Here is a 26,054-nt window from a genome sequence, read left to right as displayed (position 1 = left end):
AAGCAATTTTAATTCAGGAATATTTAATTCAAAATATAGTCAAAGGTCCATTGGAAAGCAGTTTTCATTCCGCAATAGTTAATTAAAAAATAGTAAATAAGAGTCAGAAAATGAAGAATGGATAACTTAAATTATCTTTCAGTTCTATCGGCCCGTATAACGGAAAGAATTTTGAAATACATTGCGAAACATTGCGAGGATTTTCAAGCTAATATAATCGATTTTGAACTTGCGGATTGTGTTGTTTCCTTGTTTTATAGAATCGGTTGAACGAAATTTCAAGTTATGCAAATGTTTCTGAATGTAGGTAAGTACAATAAAATTCTTCCCCAGGAGGGTTATTGGGCCGTAAAATGTGCTCAATTGCCAACTGTTAAGCGAGAGGGTGTTCTCAATGTGTGGCACAACTACACTTTCACTTATCCGTTGTCAGTGGGGCGTGAAGCTTTACTGCAAGACATTTGCATTTTCAATAATTATTGGTAGCGAAAGTCAGATCATTGGTTGCACTATCACTCTAATTTTGGAATCAAAAATAAAGATACTTCAATTAGTTTATGAGCGAAATTTGTGAATTCTCCAGTTTTCTTAAGGGTTACAAAAAGCACTTAAGGTTGCATAAAATTTTAGAAATGGAACTTCTGAAATAACGGCTCTTTTCAGAAGTTCCATTAACTTTGTCAAAAATTGACAAAGTTAAATTAAATAATAATTCCTTTAACAAATGAGTTAAGAGCATTTCAAAATTATTTTTTTTTTGGAAATTTAAAAAAGATTTAAAAATTCAGCATCAAAACTCTTACATGAAGTATTCATATTTCAAACGAAAATATTACCTCATAAAGTATTAAAAGTAAACGAATTTCGAATGATTCTGAAAATATACAAGTAAATTTTACATACTTTTTAATAATGTAAATATATATAAGATATATTTATGGTATATTTAATAATACATAAGATATGTTTAGAATACTCATAATAATTAAAGAAGATACATTTGGAAATATAATAATACTTCATATCAATATAGATTCTTCAAAATGATGTGAATATAATTATTACAAATAAATGCCTCATGTAAATACATAATTGTGTCTGTTCACTCAGTTCAAAGTCTGAATAAACTGTTCATTCAGCCCGAAATTAGAAACAGGTTACCAATTTTTGCCGTGCAGTCCATTTCATCAGTTTAACTAAGCCTACACGTTCACACGTATGCTAGTAGATGTACCGAGAGAATGTCCATGAAACCTAAACGTATTTCGCTCGGTATATTTGGTACAGATCTGGTATCAAGAACAGATTCTGAAATTTTAGCATAGCGCTCTTGAGTAATTGTGAATGCAGACTTTAAGAATTGTTTTTTCTGTTTGGGAGAGATCTGAAATGTGGAGATGCATCCACATCTTGAAGCAGAATATTTTTGATGTTTACAATAGTTGCGTGTTCTATGTATTAAAATGCTTTTCGCCAATAAAGAAATGTGATGTTAATTGAATGCAAATGTAAAATAATAATTAAAAAAAAAGCTGAAAAATAGCGCAAAAAATTTCTAAGGGATTACCTCTTCGAAATATCCAGGGAAGATGGCGTGCGAACTTTCAGCACACACAAACTGATAAAGTTTTAGAACCCTTTTAGCTACCGCATTAAACGAGATAAACAGTTCTTTTTCTAAATGTCACGAAATATCTTCTTTCTATGTCACTGTGAATTTCAATTTCGGAAAACACCTGCGGTACGAACTTAAAGCAGATACAGAATGAATCCGCATGACGCAAGCGGAGCGTCCACGCGCTTTGACAACAAAGTATATCATGAGCATTCTCACAAGAAACACTTTAATTAGACTGGTATAATGTGGAAAGCGAATCATTTTGGAAGAAAATAGCGTTTTACTTAAAACCACCCGCCTATGGTGACCAATTGGCTCAAGAGGATTATTGAGAACGAAAAATTTAAAGAAGCATTCCCACAGCTTGTTAATAATGGTTCCTTCAGCAAAGTACTCCAGAATTTTAATGGATATTATCAGTGCTGTTTGAAGTGCTTTATCCTTGTTCTGCGCATGGATCTAAGCATCTGTCTATTCTCTTTATCTATAATCTCATCTAAAATTTGAGTTTTAATTTGGAACGGGAGATGATTTAAGTTTAAATAAACCAATGACTTGCTTATCGAATTGTAAATAAAATTTAAATATAAAATTTATAAGGATAATAAACAGAGCCATTTGACCTTAGGAATTTTTTTCTGTGTAACATTGAATATGTTTCATAATTTTTTTTTAATATCTTAGAAAATTCTTGTCATATGCATATACACGCAGAACAAAAGAAAGGATGTAGGCTTAGAGATATCTCGAAGAAAAAGCAATTGTGATAAAAGCCGTAAATTCCATATTTAAAATTTGAAGCAAAGTTCTTTAATGGGTAAAAGATCCATTTATTTTCCTTACATACTATTTTTAGTGAATTCGAGCTATAATTATTTGAAATAACTATAACGCACAAGCTTCACTAGTAAAATTGAAAAGTAGAAGGAGAGCGTGGAAGCTGGTTCGAGACGTGGGTTTTAATAAAAAAAATAATGAAGCCATAATTTCTTTCAGATAAGTGATATTCATGTGATACGGTAATTCAATGCTACAATAGTAAAAATGGCAGAAATATTATTCTGAGAGGCACGGGAAAAAAAATATGTACCCTACACAACCCAAGTATAAAAAAAAAAAAAAAACGCTTTTTAATTTTGCATGCATGTGGTCAGAAAAGCAATTCATTCAAAATTAATAACAGTTTAATAATAATTGAATTATTTTATTCATTATTATTATTTCATTCTATTATTTTGAATAAAACCCGCTTATTATTAAATGATACAAAAGAATAGCCATGTTTAGAAGTGTGCAAACGAGAAACCATTTTCCTCCTTGCTTATTTTTTAATTAAATCTTATGTATTTTTTAATTATAAAACTAAGTCAAATTTCAAAAAGTCTGTTAAAAGAATACTTTATAAAAATCTACTCAATACATACGCACGCACAGACACACATACACATACAAACCATCCATTCATAACTTAAATTTTAATAACGTGCAAAAAGTCTTGGATAAAATATTTTCAATGACGATGAAACTGACATGAGTGTTATTACAACAATGGGAAGTATTGGTGCAACATAATTTATACATATATATATAATTAACAAAGAAAAGTGCACGGTAGCTGAGTTGATATAATAGAGAATTTTTTTTTGCATTTTCTGAAAGCGCAAAACACTTTCTTTTGCTACATTTTCCGAATTTATCTTAAAAAAAAAAAAAATCCAAATTTTCGCTTCATTTCTAATGAATTAGAATTTTAACTAAAAAACTCCGAGATGCATATTACTACTCACAAAATATATTTTTGTTAAATTTTTTAAATCTATGAGAGCGGTTAACCCTGCAGACCCTGCAAACGAAGTCACTTTAATAATATTGTAAATATTATTAAATGAAGAATAAGAAATTTAATTTCTAAAGTTATAACAATTGTATTTAAAGTTTAAAAATTATTCATTTCAATAAATAAGTAAGATGATAAGTACATTAACAAGACACGGTATTTGAAATACAAAATCGGATGACAAAACTTCAATAACATAAAGAAAAATGGAACGCAAAGTTCTCTTTGTAAAAAGAGATTCAAAGCAAAAATAGAACAAGTGGCATGTACAACGTTCACATTTTTATAAATGTATGCAAAATGTTTATTGCTGCTTTTCTTGAAGATATTTTATAGCAGTTTTACTTTTTGAATAAATCAAGAGCCTTAAAAAAGTATTTACTTACCATCTTTAAGATACATGCAAGATGCAGATGTGTTTAACTAATGAAAATAATTTCGGGATGAAAGCAGTCTTTGACTTTGCTTAGTTTTGAGTTCAAATGAACCAAAGGCGATTTTTTATGTTTATAGAAAATGAAATGGACAAGAAAAATGCATTCGAATGAGCTAAGTTCCACTGTATGCAGAATTTAAAAAAGCTGAACATTTACTGAGGTGCGATTTTATTCAATTGTTTTGTCTTTCAACATATGACGCATTAGAATCTCAGACGATCCATGAAAAAGCATACTACACTTTGTCTGCAATCTGCTCTAACAACAAACGCGATGCACGAAAGAGAAGACAGAGCAGCCACTCCAAAACAAAGCCATCCCTCTTCCCGTCACCATCAGCATCTCCGTCGGTCGATAAACAGCCAGCTGCGGCAACCCCGCACCGTTACAGTCACAGGTGAGTAAGCGAGAGGGAAAATCCTCCCTTCGGTGCAAGTGCACCGAACGACCTCGGGTCAAGGGCTCTCGGTGCAGGCGCTACGTCACAGAGCCGCTTTGTTTGGGATTTGCAGTGCAGAGATCTTTTTATTCATAAAATTCGGAAAATAAGGAAAGCACCACCGAATAAAAATGCAGTGAATAGACGACTGGAAGAATGCATTGTTTTTTAGTTTGAGTTGCTCCTTGCCGTATGTCAAGATTAAGACTCCAATACATGATGTAAATAGTTTGAAACTACATCGGATGGACTGGATGCACTTGTTTGACGTGAGAGTGATTTTATGGAAAATAGAACTCATACACAACAAAATTGTATCGATACAATGTATTCCGTTTCGTGAGCATTTTAAAAAAAGTTTAAACAAAGCTGCAAATTAAAGCCATTTCAAAATAAGCAAAATATTGATAATTTGAAACAAAATTTACACTGGTAAAAAAAAGTTTTTTTTTTTTTTTTTTTTTTTTTTTTAAATTTCTGTAAATATTTTTTTAACATGATAATACGGGTAAGCTGGACACTTTCTGTAAACCGTGGCAAAGGGGCAACGTCGTGATGCTTCGGAGTTCCGCGGTGTGACAAAGTGGTCCCGAGCACCTCCACATCATAATTTGGAATAGTTATTATAATTTATAAGATTAGGGAAGGATTAAAATGAATTGAAACTAGTTTAGACGAGAGCGTAATGCTCTACAGTCATGAAATTTGGTAGAATTGTTAGATTAAAACTTTTGTGATACAATTATTAATGTAAAATAATATTTTGATTATTTATGGGGGACAGCGAATCTTAAGGGAATGACGTTGCACGTGCCTTTAACTATGAGGGATGATTTAACTATTTTGATTTGTTATTTTCGAAAAATTTCAGACATTTCACACATGTAGCTAGCTCATCATAGGCCGAAACAGAAATAATTTTAAGAGATTTTAATCCACCAGAGTGGCAACAGACTTAGTGAATTCTCAGTCAAACGATACGATAATGCAAACAAATCGTTCAAAATCGGAGTAAGTTGGACCTAGAACTATCAAACTGTGATAAATAGTTGATTCTTGGACCAGTGAGTCACCAATAAAGTTTCTTAGTCAACATTTTATTGAAATTTTTAATTAAAATGAGTCAAAATTTCGATGTTTTTCCCCCAATAGCTTCAAAGAATATTACTATCCAAAGCCTCCCCCCCCCCAAAGAGATTCTTACAAAACTTTTTTTAAAAATGAGCTTTTTAATGATACAAATTTTATTTCTATACAATGTTTAATTAATTCTAATATATAAAAAATATTTTTAATGCATTATAATTAAACAAAACATAATTTAAAAATACTTTTAAGTATATTTTACAACATTTTTTCTTGTATTAGTAATTACATTTTGCTCAATAAAGAGTTTTTCATAAAAAAAAATAGCATATGGTGTAAAAATTGTAAATCACTGTAATGTATTTTTGAATCCATTTTGACTAAATAAATTTCAAGAAATACATATTCAATAAACACAATTTTTTATTAAAAAAATTTAGCGAAAAGTGACATTCTTGTCCTATTCGCATTATCATTATTTGTTATACAGACCTTCAATTCTTTCTCCTTTCTATTTCGAATATGAAAAGGTATAGAATTTCGATGTTTGATGGCACATTGTATTTTCCGATCGTTTTTTAATTAACAGAACATAATTATTCCATAAAACCAGCCTTCTTTGCAATTCCGTTATTAAGCTTCGAGCGAAATGGAAGGCGAATGGCTTGAAAGCGCAATTAATTCGGAACTTTTTTTACGGACGTTTGTTCTGCGCCGAACGTCATAGAGAACAAAAGAAAAAGAAAATATAAACGCATTGTGACGGGCGCTTTCGTCATTTCAGCAGCTCACTATTTAATTGCGGGGCGAAATTTGCGTTTCTTCCAAATAAAATACGCTTTACGATCCCTTTCCTTTGTTTTAACTCTGACCGTACGTCGGCGGTTTTTTAATAAAGATGGGCGCTTTTTAATAAAAATATGAATTGTTGGAAGGGGGAAAAATACATTTGTTCGCAATAAATCCTACAATGGGTCTTGGCGTTGTGTTTCATTGGCGCCAATCTGGCGAGTGCAGTTTATCACAATCAAAATTTATGATGTTCTTTCATGACTATTTCTTAATATTTAGTTACTGATCTTGTTAAGATTAGAGATGCAATGGATTATCCAAATAGTTTTTTATAGCTATAGTTAAAGATAAACAAGCACATAAAAACAAGGAAAGCTATGCAACGTATCATTATCCCGGATTAAATAGTTCTGTATTTAATTGCATTTTATTAAATAACTAGCCGTCTTTGGCGACAGCCGGTTCGCCATGATTAATGTTCGATAAACTGCTCAATTAACATTTTATGTAACTTGGTCTCATAATAGATTTTTTAAAAATATTTTAGGCTCACATTTTGATAGTCATATAATTCACTTATACTATTATGTACGCCTTAAACCATTCGGTTCATTGTACTACGCATCTCTCTCTCTGATTTTCTATCGGCTTCCGTAAAATTCAGTTTTAAATTAAAGTGGAAATGAATGAAACTGCAGTTAATATAAAGACATTTTTTACTTAAACCAAGCATGCAATTAAAAAAATATTAAAACTGAAACCAGAGTCATTCGGCTTGAAGCCTTTTGTGCACTACAGAATAATTTTCATAATTTACAATATTTCAAAGAATTATTCAACAAAAATTTCACAAACTCATTGTATAATTCAGTTTTTAATTTTATTTTCAAAAGGATTTAAATGATGCCACTTATAATATATTTTTTTTTATGTTTATCAATATACTTAAAAAATTATGAAATTTAAATGTTAGACAGTCCTTTGGTCCTAAGAAATTATATTTTGCAAAATATTCTTGACAGTCCAACTTTTAAATATATAAATAAACATATCGATCTTATGGATCAAATTTCACCGATTTATTAAATTTTGTATAATACAATTTTAGAACAATCAACCGTTTTATAATTTAGTTCAATCACACTTGAGAAACCCTGGGAGGTGATTGGCTTCTTTGAGACGGTCGATGAAGTCATCTAAAATAGCCCATTTTTATAGAATCGTGATATTCAGATTTCCATAAATCAGTTTGCTTTATTGATGACTATTATTTTAACTTGGGCTATCTTCAGAAAAAATAACTGATTGCGTAATAAAAGGGGAAATGAACACTCACGTAGTGATTTCTATATCCTTAATATGCGTAGAAATGTCTATTACTTTATTCATGCGGTCCTCGTAGATTCTTCTCCGTTGTCAGTAAATCAGTAACGTCATTCACAGAAAAGACCTTGTTCCCAAATCTTGTAAATAACTCTTAGCATTTGCCTAAAGTGATATATATTTTTTTCGAATTTTTAGATATAATCTGCTTACATTAAATAATTATTTGTTTTTTAATTTGCTTTAAATTATTATTTGTTTTCGCTCATTCCTAAGTTCATTCGAGTTCAGATACCTCAGAATAAATGGGAACCGCTTAACGGATAGCTACAAAGCAAATGTATGTAAGGACATCCTCTTAGAGCTCTCAAGAGACCTGCCAATCACTCAATCCATTTGAGCGAAGTTCTCTAACGAACAAGGAAGGTGCTCAAAGAAAGGGAAGAAGAAATTTCGCAATACTGTCCGATGATCTCGGGCATCTGTCGTCATTTCGTTGTCTTTCTGTACCTTCAGAGTCAATCATTTGCAATATGTTTTTCCTTATTTTAATATTTTTTAATTTTAATGCTAAGAAGTGATATTATAAGAGACACTAAAAAGACAAAAGGTAATGCAGGTATGAAGGATCGAAAAGTAATTAGTGACTGACGGGCCAACATTAAGTTATTTCTAATCCAATCTAAGGACATGAAAAAGTCTGAAAGATAACAATCCCAACAAACTTTCTGCATGTTTCAAAAAATGCCAGTAATATACTCATATTGTGATATAAAGGCGGAGAGATGATGTGTGGAGAGCCTTGACTCGATTTTTAATTACCCAACAAAAGCGATCGTGAACGTCGAGGGTCATTAGGTGTGTAATCTGCTTTTCCTACGTGCTGCTGTTTTGGCACATTCATTTATTTGTTTTCTTCGTAAGGACTTCCTCTGTGTCACCGTTTCGTTCCTGCTTGTAAATAAATTCGTATTTGCATCGCTTTTGATCGACCTTCTGTTTATTTCGTTGAAATGAGCTTTCATTCAATCCATTCCGAGCAGCGAAGGAAAAATATGAAAAATGATTGTGCAATGAAGTGACGCGCTGCACCGTTCATGTAAACAAGCTCAAGGTGGAAGAAAAAACTCAGCTTTCGAACTTCACAGAAAAATAATTCTGTAGTTTTTACTGAAAAATTGTAATGAGTGAATAGAAATGAACCGTAATGCACGAAAAATTGCACGCTCAAAAATAAAACGGATAAGTATTGTCTCCTATACGCGACTGTGTGATGCATTTTGCATTTTTATATAGATACCTAAATTTGAGACCATGCTAATAATAGAAGAAGAAAATAAATTTACTCACCAAATTAGAAAGCCCGCAGAAGTTTTTTCTATTTATTTTTTTAAAAATATCTTGAGGAATGGAAACTTAGAGAACTCCTGCAAGACAAGGAGAAGAAAAATAATGAGTCTAGTTACGAAATTTTTATTACTATAAATATAAAACATAGTTTCATTTTTATTATTAAATTTTAATTATAAAAAAGTGAATGTTTGAAAGTCTAAAAATGTGTTTCAAAGATAGCATTAGGAAAGAAAAAAAAATGAGACTATGAATTAAAAAATGAAAAAATGAATTATTGAACTAAAAAAGCAATGTGTTGAGAAAACATTCGAGACCCATACTTTTACAGAAATATGTTACCTCGCTTACTTTCTCTTACACAAAATGTGGAGAAAGTATTGTAAATTCGAACTCGAATCTCCACGTTTTAGACTTCTCTTAATTTGAAAAACACAATTCCATAAAATGCCTATCCGTCTGTCTGTGACAAAGATAACTCAAACACACTTACTGCTAGAAAGGGGAAATTAGATATAAGGTATTTTTGTACATCAAATGTGTAGATTTCTATTAAATTTTGAGCAAACTCTATTCAGAAGAAGTTTGTCTATCCGGCTGTTTGAATATCAGTGAACACGATAAGTACAAAACTAAGTGAATAAAATTTTGTTCATAGATTTAACATGCATAATGCAGACACCTATGAAAGTTTGTGCCAAATCCAACAAGGGGTCGACAGTCTGTCTGCTGGTCTGCACTTTCAGAAAAATGTAAAAGAGATCACTCAAAAATGTAATATCTTTAACTACAATTGCAAACTACAGATTTTGTGGCTACAATTGTAAATTTTGCTTTGGGTGGTATGGGGAGAAACACGTCCAAAATACAAATTAAAGTCTAATAATAAAACAAATAAAAATTTTGGGGGAGACCGGTCCTGATAGTTATAGCTCAGCATCATGTTATGAATTATAAGAGAAAACAATTTTGGTATACGATCATGAATTTCAGATTATGGCCAAATGAATACTCAGCCTCCAGTATTCAAAACCATCACGCCAAACGAAAACAATAATGTTTAACCTAAGCCAACATATTTAAAGTCAAACAAATCAACATACATGGCAGACAGTGGAAGGGGCATCATTGACTTCACAAACAAGCCACCATAATGTCATTAAATTAGAACATTTCTCATAGAAGAAACGCATACGAATAGCGATTGTACAATTTGACAATAAATAAAATTATAAAGTTTTTTTTTTGTTTCTTTGGAATTTCGAGCTGTTTTCAATTGCTACGAGAAATATTTTGGGATCGATCTCTATATTTAATACCTTAAGCCACGTTCCGACGGCCTGTGATTTTTATGGATATGGCCGTAAATCTGGCAAACTTGTTAGAACACCCCGCCTGTGGATGACGGTTTGCAGCTTCCCACAAATTGTCAGTAAAATGAACAGATATCAAAGAATCCCAAAAAACCACAAGAGAGGGGAAAGAGGGCAAAAGGAGTCAGTCTCAAGGCGCACACAGGTCGTCGGAACGCAACTTTAAGTAGACTACGAAGAAGATACTTAAAATCTCATCCCATTTTTCAAACTTTAGCGTCATACCAATAAGGAGACTGGTGCCGCACAACAAGTTAATGCACCTGAGCTGCAGATCTTCGGAGTTCAGTTTAATTTAATCACTTTAACGTCTCTTTTTCAAAGCAAGATGTCAGATATTTTGGGATTAGAACTGCAGTCAGATGACAATTTATTCTGCAATCCACTCTCTATTTTCACATCCACATTGGATCAATGATGGAACAAAGCATCGAACCATGAACTATGACACCTTATCATCAGGCCACCACGATCCTGACCTTCTCTGGAATCGGGTATCGAAATCAAAACCCTACCAGCCGCCATTGCGGGCATTAAAACGACATGCAAGAAATCATATCACTGAACATCAGACAAAAATACACGGTGTGAAAATAAGAAGTAGTCAATCCATAGAAATAAACATAGAAGTCCAATCCATCCAATAGAAGTACAATCCATAGAATAAAATATAGAAGTAAACAGACAGCAACCAAAGACTTTATAGAGCAAGGTTTGTTGACTTTAAAATTGCATTCAATTCGCATTGTAGTTAGTCTCATTGAGAATGATATCCGTGGCACACGGTCTGGTGCTATTTTAATAATGCTCATTGCAGCTTGCATTGCTATTATTGCATCTCTAGCAATAAATGAAATCTATATTACTTAAAATGGTTTAGAAATCCAATCATGACAAATCTAGAGATCTTTCGCTCTACATCTGACCCATCAGAAAACGCTTATACTTCACTTTTACTTCTGTTTCCTGTTACAATTCACAAGCGATGAAACTGATACATTAAACGGCAGAAACAGCGATAAGTGTAGAGTTAGTGGTGTTCACTTCCAAACAGTTCAGTCGAAAAGTTAGGAGGATAATACGCCTTTGGCGGAACGATAAGAAGTAAAATAATCAACAGGAAAAGAAAGGATAATCGTTCGATTAACGTAACACCACGTTTTGTAGAATGCAATGGAGATAAAGAACCACTCATTACATTACATTATTTGCATTTCCGGCATTCTCTAAACGCAAAACTTTCACTTCATTATGACATTTACTAATGCTCTATTTTTTACATGTAGATTTTTCATTACTCTAACAGTTTTCCTTCAACGTTTGTTAAATAGGGAAACTTTGTAAGGAAGTTATTATCGTTATACTGATTCACAAACGAAACCCTTTTAGAGAGTGGTCTCCCTAAAAATTTCTCGCATACTCTCCAATAAAGGTGCTATCCTCCATCCCCCCCCCCCCAAAAAAAAAAAAAAATTGTGGACCTTCGTAGGGCAGAGGACGCATTGCATGACACTTGCGTATAATAGATGTGAATATTTGGTCTGATTTTAGCATTTTTACTGAATCTATCGTGAAATTTTGAACTAGTTTTTTGGCGATTAATTCTTTCCATAAACGTCCTCTGAACAGATTTTGCCCAAAATTGGCTAAAAAAATCTACACATTTGGTGCAAGGACCAAATACCATATTTCAACCGTTTACCTGAAGGGTTTTTGAGTCATCATTGCCACAGACAGACATATTCCAAAATTTTTTTTTCTAGCTCAGGGACGTGTAAAATGCGGAGATTCGTCAAAATCCCGAGTTCGAATTTTTAGATGAATTCTGTACTTACTCTATACTTGACATACGAGAAAGTAAAAAAGTTCCGACTGAAGTAATCAGACACGTTTATTATTCCTGTACTTTATTATAATATTATTTTAACTGAACGTGCAAATCTGAATTGCATTCAGATGTCGAAGACGTCACAAAAACTGACACTCCCCAAGCATGCATGCCACACTAGGGGGAGAACGTTTCACTCTTATTTTGAATATTAAATTTAATTTAGAATATTTGAGTCTTAAATTTAATGTAGAATGTTTGAATCTTAATGTTTAATATAGAATGTTTGAATCTTAATGTTCAATATAGAATGTTTGAATCTTAATGTTTAAATTTAAAGTTTGAATTCTAATATTTAAGTCTAATGTTTGAATCTTAAATTTAATGTGGAATGGTTGCAGCTTAATGTTTAAATTTAAGGTTTGAATTTTAAATTTAATGTAGAATGTTTGAATTTCAAATTTAATGTAGAATGTTTGTATCTTAAATTTAATGTAGAATGTTTGAATCTTAAATTTAATGTAAAATGTTTGAATTCTAAATTTAATGTAGAATGTTTGAATCTTAATGTTTAAATTTTATGTTTGAATCTTAATGTTTAAATATACTGTTTGAATTTTAATATTTAAATTTAATGTTTGAATCTTAAATTTAATGTAGAATGGTTGCATCTTAATGCTTAAATTTAATGTTTGAATCTTAAATTTAATGTAGAATGGTTGTATCTTATTGTTTAAATTTAATGTTTTAATCTTAAATTTAATGTAGAATGTTTGTATCTTATTGTTTAAATTTAATGTAGAATGGTTGAATCTTAATGTTTAAATTTAATGTAGAATGGTTGAATCTTAATGTTTAAATTTAATGTTTGAATTTTAAATTTAATGTAGAAGTGCCTACATACAGAGTTATTTTTAAACTAAAACTAACTAGTCCTGAAGACGAAATATTAAAATCGAGCTGATACAGGAAGCCGTAATTACCTTTCAAAGGAGCATTTAATACAATCCTATAATCCCCTTACAAGTCAGCTGTTCCTAACTCTCTAAAAGAAGCCCTCTTGGTCTTAGCACATATTTGAACCGTCGAGGAAAAAAATATCGATCTTCTGAGAATGTCAATTATTTTGTTTCATCCCAGAGTTTTTTTTATCAATAAAAAAACAGCTACATTGTGCACTGAGCGATCATTTTCTGCAATTCAGAACAGCATCTTTAAAAGCTTCCATTTTAAATTCCAACCCAAAACGTATTTTGACACTGTAGTACGTTTATAAATTGTATTATTTCTAACATTTCGCTTCATTTCAAATCTAGTTCAATATATTTATAGTTGTGTGAATTCAGTTATCTCTTTATCGCTTTAAAATATCACTCTATTTCCATGACAATAGCTAGTAAATTCAAGAATTCAGCGTCATTTCATTGGATTTGATTTTTTTTGTCAGTGTCAGCCTTCATACTGACAAAAGGATTTAAAAATGGAATTTTTGACGCGTATTTCTCATACTAAAACTGTTTGTTTCTAATTTTGCTTCAGTTTGAAGAAAAGCTATTACAGTATCATTAGCAATATAAAAGAGGAAATTCATTTCTATCAATTATGAGATCTACGAAAAGGAAGCAGCTAATGTAAAGCAGGAAAAGGCATTTGCCTATAACAGGAGCAAGATGTTGAAAGAAAAATAAATAAAGAACGTTCATAAAATTAACCTTTGAGCTGACATTCATAAGTTAACACGTCTTATTGTTCAGTGCCAAATGTCACAAAATCCAAACAATATGACAAAAAGCAAATAAAATAATTCGCCAGAGCTTTTAAGAGCTATAGCCTTAGCTTAGTTCTAAACCAGACAGGCAGATTTTGTTATTCTATTCATTCGTCTTCGCTTTAAAATGCGGATAAAGTTCCCTTTTCGAAAAAGTTCAGTGACTTTTATGATATTATTGAAACAGTAAATGACGATTTCATGATTTATGAAGAAATGTGACGCACGCGTGTGATAAATTATTGCTCTTAGGTCTTTATTTAGCCTTTGATTTCTAGCTTTGTTTCTCAAAGACAGAATCGGATATTATATCAATAAATGGTAGAATTTCATTAGGACCTATACACAAAGCATGACACATTGCAAAACTGTATTCTGAATCTACTAATATAAAACGATTTCGAAATAATGATTTTCTTTTATTCTTTTCTAATTTATTGCTAATTTTCTAACATGTTTAAAAAGATACTTTTTTCTAGCGAAAAATGTCAGATCTGTTTTACAGCAAAGTAAACAACATAACAAATAAACTATATACGATCCATTTCAAAAAAGAAAAAGCAGCAATTTAAATAATATATTGGAAGAAATTAAGAAGACCCTACAGTAATTTTGATGCTATTTATAATAGTGATACCAAAACTGGCCTCATAAAATGAGGAAAATTCTTCTTCTTAAATATTATATCAACTATCGAAAATAAACAAGTGAACTCTACAAACCGAATCAAATTTAATATTCGTTTCAAAGTTAATAATTTTTGACTTGAAAATCGAATTATTTGAAATAACTTTAGAGGGACGTTTAAAAGTCGGTATAAGATATTTACTTTTCGTACAAATTTACAAGAAAGGACATAGAAAAAAGCATAATGTATTTGGGAAAGATGAGTAACTCAAGAAATCTTTCACACGAGGAGCGACAATTTCTCCAAGTCGTTTATTCATTGTAAAATTGGCCGTCCAATTTCTGTGAAAAGAACGGCGGCGACATGTCAGTAAGAAAATGCAATCAGAAGGATTTGCGAAATCTTTCTAAATGCTTAATATATTCCGCGCCTATCGTAAAATTGTTTTATTTTTAGAGAACATTGAAAGGAAATAAAGATATGTTTTCACACTGCCGTTGGCAGTAATATCGTTTCATCATATTTCCTTTTTGAATAAACATTTCTCTTTGCTTTATTACACAAATAGTCGTCATCTAGTTAATAATCCAATTTCTATTTATGTTAGCTGAAAACAGTTTTTTCAAGCTCAATATTTTTCTAAACAGGAAATTTGTATAGATATTTCTTTTTATCTCGAGCTATTTTTTATTTTGTGCTGTTCATTTACAATACATCTCCCCGATTCTTAATACCTGCCTTCGCATATAAATTCGGTTGATTGATTGTTTCAGGTTTAATGGTGCAAGAGCGAAGTTTGGCCAAACTGCGCCAATCACATCTAAAATCGGAGCTTTGATTTAAGAGGGAAACAATGAAACTTCCACCAATCTAATCATTTGTTTGTTGAATAGAAGCATGCTCCAAAAATATATATGGTAATAAATGAAACTATTGTCCCGAATATTTGTTTTTGTGTATAACCGAATACGTTTCATAATTTTTGAAATATCTCAGAGAATTCTTTGCCGATTTAATAAAAAAATCAGATTCTTAAAATAAGAAAGCGAAACTTTGAGATAATGGAGCGAGCGATAAGAGAACAGCTTTGTTTAGAATTTAATGCATTATCGAGAATTTCCAGCAGTTTTTCATATTTGAAATGGAACTTTAATAACTTTTTTAAATTCAAAACTTTCAATGAAAGCATATTCAGAAATATATTTCACTTTTCGATCCGCAAAAGTGGTGCGAAAACTTCATATGTTTTAAATCATGGAAGAAAGTCTTGTGACAAAATATTTGAAGCAAAAATGAAAACAATTCGAATTTCATTATAAAATTAAAAAAAAAAAAACTGTTATAGAAAATTCTTAAAAATAAATATTTTTCAAAAATTATTAAAATTATAGGAAAAAATGTGTGCAGCAAATAAATGGGTATCACTGAAAAGATAATTTTGGAAATGATCGAGGAAAAACTTACACATTTAGCTTCACTTTTAACTAATAAAAATAATATTTAAACAATCCTTCTGCTATGCTTATTCCATTATTTCAAAGAATGAATTTGGTACTTCTGAATAGGAGTGCATGTCTCGTAGAACGTCAACACGAGCAAAAAAAACATGCATGCGCTTTGATTATAAGTAGCAACAGATATCTTTTCTTTTCAAAAATTATTTGTGAAAAATTTAGCGATTGATTAATGGAATAATTTATCTTTAGACAATTTTAGTTTAAAGTCTGAATTCTTTTTATAATATAGTAAATTCTTATCACATATCTAAAACTTTTATTATAATTGGACCTCTAAATGGAGAGTTCATTTTTTAATATTTTATTTTCAGTATTTTTGACTCTATTCACTGCCTATTTATAAAACTGCAGATGAAAATAACTCATTTACATGTTGTAATGGAAATAAAATCTTGTAAATAAACGTTTTGTTAAGTAAATGAATTCGCCATTTTGAAAATTATTTAGTGACAAAGTTTTTATTTCTTTCATTATCTAATTGAATACATGTTAAAGGCGATGACATTTTGGGAATTAGATCATTTGTGCCAGTGTAGGGAATAACTATTCACCGCTGTCACAAGCATATGATGAAAATTTAATATATATTATTAACTTTGAAATGGAGTTTTCAAATATCCAGCATAATCCAATGTTGGCTTATGAGAAAAAGAGGAGGCGAGGGGGTGGTTAGAGCACCCCCGCCTCTTCTGAGATTAAAATCTGACTAAGCTCCAATTTGCGAAGGGGATGGAATTAAATGAAAACAAACTGTCACGCATTTTTTAAAAAAATTACACGCAAAAACATTTATTATTGCAGGTACTATAGAATACTGAGAAACAAAAGGATGAAGGTCTTTTTATTTTTTAGCACCACTCTTTGGGCAGTGAAGGCAACTCCAAAAACAATTTTGTTTCTTTGATTGAGAATAAAAACACTCCAATCCTATTTATGTGAATAGCAGTCCGGTTAGAAATCAGATGACACCTTTCGCCACGGCGCGTGACTTGACACCACAAGAAGGACTGAGTGAAACAGATATTGTTTGGTTTGGTATCAGCTTCATTTCAATGTCTCCAAATGAAATTACTTTTCATTTGACAGGCAAACAACGAACATTTCTTAAACTTTTTCAAAACTGGAAATACACGAAACAGTAAGAATAACAATACAAAGAAATGAAGTCACTGTGTGGATCACGGGACAGAAAATGATAAGCATTCATTAAATATTAAAACAAATGATAAATATGAGTAGAAATTTAATTTAATTAGAAAATTTTTATCAAATCCTCACCTAATATCATTCTGTTTTGATATCCATGTTTTTAATAACCAAATATTACTAATACACTCATAGAAGCCTCTTTAAAAATTTAATTATTTGCATCCGTTTTCCAATCCAGGAAATCAAATCCTACTTTCGAATTCGAGGCTTATGTTCATTCACTGAAGTATAGAAACTTGCTTTATATTTAGTATCAGAATGTATCGATGCATTTTATCCGATCCGTGTAAAGTTAAAAGTTGTACGTAGCTATTTTTGTTCACTCTTTAGAGCGACAATGAACCTTTCGACATGCGCTATCATTTCACCCAAATGGGGCGATAAACACTATAAAACATGATTTCGGCGGAAAACCCGAAATCATAAAATGTGACACCATTTCATCTGTCCACAACATGCAATACATTCAGTGGAGGGGGAGGGGAAGCGCCGATTTACCTGATGAAGACAAATGACTGTTTTTTTAAAAAAAGAGACACGCGAATGAAAGCAATAGTGCAAAAAGAGTGGTGTGTCCAGTAGTCTAAAGACCCGGTTTTCTGAATGCCATCATTCATTTGACCTTCATTGTTCGTTGCTTTGACTTTCAGATGAGTCGAAGGTCCACTGACTCGCTCTACATGTACAGCCACACTTTCTTTTTCCCTTTCACGGATGACCGGTCTCGTTTCTTTCGTTCACTTTCCACCATAACTGTGATCGCTTGTTAAAAATTCTAAAGTCTTTTGTTATCGTCTGTAAGAACAAAAATTCTTATTTCTCGAGAAAGAATTACTTTCGAACAAAAGAAAGGTGCCGAGTTTAATCACTCAAAATCTACCTATAAGAAACTTGTTCATTTTTTTAAAATTATTTGCGTGACATTGAATTGAATAGACGTCCAGAATCAGATCAGAGAGTTCCGAGTTTTATGCGATGGATTTAAATCTAGAGATCCGGATTATTCTGTTCCATGCTTAAAAAGATAGGCAAATTAAAAGTAAAAAATATTATATAATTTTCAAAACAACTGTTAAACTAATTCAGAGCAATCGTAGAAATAAAAGAATAGAATAGATAATTTCCTTTTAAATCCTCAAATAATAAATACTCTGATAATAAACACATGCGTTAAGGTTAAAAATGAATAAATTAATATTTTTGTAGCCATTTGTTTTTACGTAGAATGAATTTTAAATTCCTTAAAATTGAAGGGGCGGGGGAGTTGATATTTTCCATCATTCAGCTGTTTTAATTCTCAGTAAATCAATAATTATTCATTCAAATTCTAATCTTTACCATTATCACTTAGTAACAAAGATGCTGAAAAAAAAAGAGGGGGGGGGATGGATAGATTTTAATTTTTAAAGATTAAAAATAGTTACTTCTTCTTGATGTGATGCCCTTAAAATACATCACGCGACGTTCATTTTGGAATCCACTGCTCATATTTTAAAAAAGAAAAATAAATAAATAAAAGCGAGAAGTTAGAGAGTCAGCTGGCAAGAGCAGTCGCGTTTCTGATACAATTGTGACGCGCCTCAGTTACGAACTCCAATTTTCTTGAACAAAAGAAATGTGCTGACTCGAATATATTATCTCTCTGAAATCATCTTGAAAGAAAGTTGTATGGTAGATAGATGTACAACTTTTCAAAGCCGCTTAGCGTGTAAAAATGAAACTTTGCTGCGATCGACATACCAGTAGTGAAATGGATGTATTGATTATCGTATGTCATACAGAAATGGGCCATTGGATGCAAATATGAATGGACCTCATCAGTATTAGAAATAAAACGCTACTGTAAAATGCTAATACACTTTAAAATAAAATTTAGATTTAAATATCACACATCGTTAAAAAAAGATACAATATGTTTTGATCAAATTTTTTTGGATGTAAATACATATAAAAAAAGTATCTGTGTGAATAAGATTTAAAACATAAAAAGCAAACCAATAGTAAAAACACAAATACGGCAAAATATAATAAAATTATTGGCTTCAGAAATTCTTTTGTGTGCTGCTTAGGCACAACTATTAGCTATTACATTGGAAAAGTTTGTAAATTGTAATCGATGTTTGAAGTGTTAATCTACAGAAGGAAAATTTAATATTTTAGCATAAATAATAAATATCGCCTTTCTAAACAGCTTCGTAAATCAAATTAAATGAATGTAGGGAATATAAGATTTTCTAAAATTAATAACTTTAATATTAAAATTGTTAAACTAAAGAAAATGCAATTATTTTATTAATTTTTTTCCATAAAAACTTCTCCTACCAATTGTTTTAAAAAATGTTGCAAATAAATTATTTTATTGTTTAATAACTAAAACATTCAAATTCATTACAAAAAAAAAAACAGAAATGTAAGAGAGGTCAACATGAATCGGATGGATTATAGGGTCAAGAAAGAAAAAAACTAGCAACAAATTCGGTATATTTCCAAGCTTTTATAAGCATGAATTCCCTCTTTCTTCCCATTCGTTTTAAATCAACTTCTGTAGTTTGTGTGACCTTCACATTTAACAACTGAATGAAAAATAAAAAGAAGTTCTTTTTCCACTTTTAAAAATAGATAAAATCATTTTGCTATCTTTGCTTTATCTCTCGAAAAAATTTTTGTTTTTATTTTCATACAATTTTATGTTTTGCATTCGTAACAATTGTCTCCAAACAGTGTTTCCACACCTTTTGATTGATTTATTTTTATTTCGCTGTCTTCATAATGAACCAAACAAATGTATTGATAATTTGTTTTCAGACACAATACTGCGTTTCCTAACTATTAAATGTATGCAGAATTCTAAAAAAATTTTTTTTTTCAAATCAAGGTCCTTCTTGCATCTATGTTTTTTTACACATATTGTTTGACTGACAGTACCCGGAGGTGTCCATGCGTTACTCAGCTGGTTTTCAAAATGGTACTTGAGCGTGAATCGGAGACAAGCTCAATATAAATATCAGTTCGTAAGTGTCTAAAAATAAGAATTTAAATAACTTCCATACAATTTCCTCTTACTTTGAGTTTTTTTTCTTCTCTGTTTTTCGGCACACTCGCGCTTTATTAGCTCAAAGAGTTCATTCAATATTTGAATATTTATAAAGCAATCGTAGTCTCGACTACTATGAACAGACATTAAGTATCGTTACGTTATGTCAGAAATCATTTCAAAGTATATAAAAGGAATTTTCACGGGCAATATGTCAAAATAATATAAACTAACAGCCTTTCGTGACCCATTTGTTCGCCCAGATTATTGTCATTTTTCATTGTTTTTGGCTGCCTCCACCGTTTTGTAGAAATGTTAGAGTAAGTCGAGGGGAGAAAGCCCCCACTGGTTTATGACAGAAGGTACATCCCTTTTAGAGCTGGGAAATGAAACAACTTTATTTTGTGTTTTATGGTTTAGAAAGCGCAACGCCACAACCGCGTCGAAATCATCAAGATAGGGACGGCGACTAAACTGTAGTGAATGGGGGGCTTCCGCACTTGAAGGAGATTCCATTTTTCTTCATCGGGTGAAAAAAAAAGGGCAAAACTCGATTCCTGCAGCTATTCACCGCTAATCGATGGCGAAAACCGCGTCACTACTGAAGAGGTTTATTGGATACCATCAGAGGAGGGGGGAGGTGGCTTACGAGAGAGTGGTTTCTAATGAAGTCATTATGGTGTGGAAAGGCTGCATGCGAAAGCTGCTTTGCATACCATTACAGTTGCAAGAAGCATGATGCCAACTGCAAACAAAAAACAAAAAGTTTCTTTCAAAAACACGAATTCCATTTGGATAATTTTCGACATTCCACTCGATAGAACTCTCATCTTCAACAAATTCTGTACCCTTACTTGCTAGTGTGTCAAAACAAAATTAAAAGAGAAGATGTAATAAATTATCCTTTCATAATTCTCAGATATTGCAAGCTTCGGTGAGCTATTCTTCTAATACGTCGTGCAGCATCTAACCATCTTCTCTGACCTTTCTATTGATAGCCAGGAATTATCTTAATGTGTTCGATGACTTAATAAAATTTATTATTTTATATTCCAATGAATGTGCTATGTGTTCAAAAGATCATCTAATAGAATGTAGATATTTAGATGGATAATTTATTTTTTACGATACAAAGGAACGTAATGAAGTAAGAAGTGTGGCAATATAAGTATTGATTTTCAGTGTTTTCATAAAATTACTCGAATCCTCCCTTTACCTCATAGGATGTCATCACAGACTGACTACTCTAGACTCGCCTGAAGGCACACGGAAAAAATTGAATGACCGTACCGTAGTGACAGCAACACTGGCGGGAACTGTGGTTGAGTCCTAAGGGCCATCATCGGCCACGAAATACGTCCCATCATCGATGGGAGGTAGCCACCCTCACTTTTTCGTATACCTACAGGAGTAGCGAGAACCAACCACCATGCCGGAAGCCTCTTTCATCAATTACGAGGTGCCCCCCCCCCTGCATGAGACTGACTCCTACGGTAAGTTCATTTATGTCTACGTTTTACAAATCAAAAGCAACAGGGCAATTTACTCTTGTAATTGTTCATTTGAAAATCATTTAAGTGAGCATCACAGTAGTACAGCCTAAAACATGTTAAATAACAGGGATGGTCATCCTTAACACATGACTACGGCTTTGTGCGTCTTGATTCCTTTGCCATCCCAAAACAATTGAATGAGGCACAAATGCGCTCATATTCGTATCTGTATTAACATTAATCACGTGCCGCTTCTATTTCAAGGTCGCCCGCCAAACGATAAACCACCTAACGGAGCAGCTGATGTCTCGTTTTTGTGTTTATCCCTTTATTTAGAGCGCATTCGAAACAACTCAGGCGCTGTACTTCGAAGTAAAGGATTAAAAAAAAAAACATTTGAATCAGAAAGGCCGAGCACCGATCATCGCTGAATCACCAAACAACCCTTTGAGGCACGACTGAGTCAGTTCCCCTCGCACGGGTAGGGGAAGGCGCAGATTACGAACATGAAAGCAGGCACGAGTTGAGCAAATCCAAGAGACGTGATTCATGCGGCTTTACTGAGTAGAATGGTTTTGTCAGAAGGTAAACAGTTATTACGAATAGTGACCGCCATTCAAGGGAAAAGGTTTGCATGGAATGTTCCCGTTCAGCTGAGAGTTTGTGGGAAAAAATCTTATCGGTCGTCATCATCATTATATTTAAATCAACTAATTAGAATTATATTTAATCACTATTTAACTACATTTCAACAGAATTGTAGAGATCCCACTATTAATTAAAAAAAATGAACTTTTGATTATTGTTACGAACAGCATTACCACGTAAAAAAAAAAGCCCTGTTTAACAGAAAAATTTCGGGTTTAAAGGGACAGTGGACTTTGAAATGAACAGAAGTGGACGAAAACGTGCCATTTTATTTTTATCGTTTCATCACCAAAATATGCTTATATTCAACTAAATAGTGTTATATAATGTATTGTTCAGTAAAATAAATATTTGAAGGGTTAAGAGGGAAAAAAGTACGTTTTAATGTCTTTCCTCAAAATGATATCGTAATTAGATTTAAATATCTTTGAAACGTTCCGAGTGTCTTCATTTCTGAAGAAAGGAAACGAAATGGATAGTAAAGATTTCGGTCAGACAGTAAAAGAAATGAGGGTGTACATTTTGTGTTTCGAGCTGTTTTAGATAGTTAAAAGCCAGTTCAGAAAAACATGAAATTCCTATAAAAATTCAGTCTTCATAAAAATAATTCTAAAAATTTAGCATTTAATTGGAATGACAAAATCATACGCATTTAAATTTTTTTTTATTTATTTAAATTTCTTAAAAGTAATATATTTAATGTAGAAAATGTAACAAAAGTATGAATATCAATTATATCCGAAAATCCTTATTCATCAGTGGCGGTTTCGGCATTGAGCGGCTCTAAACAATATACCTCATTTTATAAAGTGATCCATTTATCTTCAGGCTTCACCACATTTTTAACTTATTCGATATGATAAGGCTTCACTGTAAGTTAATACTGTATTTTAATAACTTTTTCAAGATGCATATATTCCATCTTTTATTTATTATCACTCGTGTTTGTACAGCATTCAAGATTTTACACAATATTATTGAAGCAAATGTTTACCGTTTCATAAAGGTCGTTAATAATTAAATGAACGTAATGAAACAGATAGGAATCTGACGAAATATATTTGAACATTTTTAAAATCTTTTTTAATTCATTGCTAGGAGTAAAAAGACAAGTTAATACACACTAGATTAATCATTAAATATCAAAAGTGACATCATGAAAAGAATGTATCTTTATTTTATTTTATAGTACCTAATCATATCTCAAGAGACATTCCCTGTTTTTGATGTTACGAAAAATTCGTCCGTATAAAAAAAAATAATTTGTTTTCAAGCAGAGGCCAAAACGGCCATTCGAAGTGAGATATTGCCATCTTACAAAACATAAAAACAGCATTAAATCCCTAATATCCGGCAATGTGAATGATATAGAGTAGAGAGCGCACTTAAAAATGATGAAAGTGCAACCGTACCAGGATGCACTTGATCTTTATCATTCAAATTCTCCGAGATCCTCTTCACACACCCAAAGGAATCGTAAACGGAGAACGGAAAAATAAAGATTCACACGTTAAAGTCGCATGTTTGTGTTAAAAAAACATAGATGCATAACATATTTTCCAGTGGTTTTATAATCCTATAAAATTTTCTTTTTTTTGAAGAAATTTAGATTTTTTTTTATTACTAAGAGGGAAAAAAATATATATCTCGGATTCGCTTCCGTTTTCAAGCATCTTATTATTTACTGGAATCATAACCTTTGTCGTCATTTTCAATCTACTAGCTGGTTCACCCACATCATTGATTTTTCTAGACAGTTAAATATTAATGTGGAATGCATGCTTTTTTTAAAATTTCGCCGTGTATATGTTATGAAATAAAAGCGAAAAGGAAAATCTTACTTCGGAATTAAAGTTAAAAAAGCATTTTTAAAATCTTAATTTTAACATTATTGATTGATAACGCGGTTCAATATTTTGTTGGGTGAATTTAATTTCATTATAACATTACAAATTCTGTATTATATTGAAAAAAATTTATTAAAAATAAAGAAAACTTTATAAAGAGAAGAAACTGATATTATTAAATAGGAATTTTTTCAATTTTAAGATAATGTAAAAACTACTTTTCTAAGATTATAGTTTTGGAAGATAGGGTCATCCATTTACATCGTTTAGTTTCGTTTAGTTACATTAATGTCCCGTCTTAAAGAAACATTAAAACTATTTTGGGATGGACCTTGTCAGTCTGAACAGCCGTCAAATGACGAGGACGACCCCTGAGCTCACAACCCCCTCTCCAAGCTTCCACACCACACCAGTGGGAGAAAGTTTGACCCCGACGGATTTAGGTGCACCAGACCCGCTCACACGACGGTTCTTCGGTGGAATCGGGTCTCCAACCTGAAATCCTCCGGCTGTGAAGCCAAAACCTTACCACCAGGCCACCACGACATGACCCATAGGTAAGAAATAGCAGTTACGCGTCTGGGAATTATTAAACATATTTCTGCACTCAATTAAGCTCTGTTTAACATCTATTTTTCTCAATTTTTTAAACATCGACTTTTCCCAGGTGGAATAGTTTTTAGTGAGACCTATTCATCGCATTTCTAATACTATTTTGCTACTCCAATAATTAGCAAGGAGTTGGATTAAGTGCAGATGTCTAGTGAAGCAGTCTAACGTTCATAAAATGATTTGACTGCTGCCATTCGACAATTTTTAATAAGACCGACTTCTGTACTACGTACGTTAACATTACACACACACACATGTCAGAAGCACACTTTCTCAGAAAATTTCCGGATTTCTTATTTGTCCAATTCGTAATACAATTCCAGAAGAAAACATGATTCCAAGCACACACCAAGATTTTGAAACCCGAAATTAAATTTAACGAAAACAGCGAAAATACTACAAAACGAGTGCCTCCGAAATAAGCAAACAAGATGACACCAAATGCACAGACTGAACATTTATGTTTTACAGTGAGCAATCGAATGATGAGAATGGCCGAGAACCAGAACAAATACAGGATATTTTTCATTGGAAAAATGCAGCAATTCAGCATCATTTTCAGTGGCGCAACGAGGATTTAATTGGGGGTAGGGGAGTACATAGCTGCAGGTTCTGAGAGTGCTTTGCGAATGTATTTTTTTAGATTTATTTCAAAACTTTAAGGTTTGAAGTTGACGAATGAAACATGGAAGTGGGCGATAAATAGATATTAATCTGCGGGGTCCATATACCCGATTTGGGCCATTGCAAACCTAATTATATTCAATGCCAATGAATGAGTGCCAATGAAAATGAGTTTAGAACCTCGACATTTCGCAAGGCCTTCTAAAAGAACAAAATTGCCGTTAAGTGAATAACATTCTGTAACAATTTTATATATAAGTCCATTGTAGCGTTATTTTCAAGTTCATCAAGTCACACGAGCAGGAATTCCCCAATGTACATATTTTATATTCCTCTACATATGCGATTGAAATAAAGTTCACGAAAAAAGATTTTAAAATCTTAATTTTATTAGTTTATTAAAATCAAAGTAAGGGAGCATTACTCGTACGGAATCAAACTTTAATTTAATGAAAAATTAATTGATATTTAAACTTGAAAAATATTAAAATGCTGCATTGTCATCAAGAAGAGGGAAATGCAGGAAACTTCAAAACTGCAACGAATTAAAAAGTGTGTGGGGGAAAAAAATTCCTCTTTTCAAACATGTAA

General features: G+C 31.9%; 1 protein-coding gene across 6 annotated transcripts in view; it reads right to left on the bottom strand.

Moving 5' to 3' along the window:
- LOC129976524 (phospholipid-transporting ATPase ABCA1-like) overlaps nt 1–26,054 on the bottom strand; it is a 184,432-nt gene that overhangs the window by 96,800 nt on the left and 61,578 nt on the right. For 5 of the 6 annotated variants that reach the window (XM_056090138.1, XM_056090140.1, XM_056090139.1 and 2 more), the window contains one exon: nt 8,883–8,959. The gene's annotated coding sequence lies outside the window, so the exon portion shown is untranslated. Of the gene's footprint in view, nt 1–3,841; nt 4,151–8,882; nt 8,960–26,054 lie in introns of those variants that run through there. The other variant, XM_056090143.1, reaches the window with a different exon arrangement.

This window comes from Argiope bruennichi, chromosome 7 (genome assembly GCF_947563725.1).
Source record: "Argiope bruennichi chromosome 7, qqArgBrue1.1, whole genome shotgun sequence".
NCBI lineage: Eukaryota > Metazoa > Arthropoda > Arachnida > Araneae > Araneidae > Argiope > Argiope bruennichi.
Note: the sequence above shows the minus strand (reverse complement) of the source record. Positions and strands in the feature narration are given on the sequence as shown.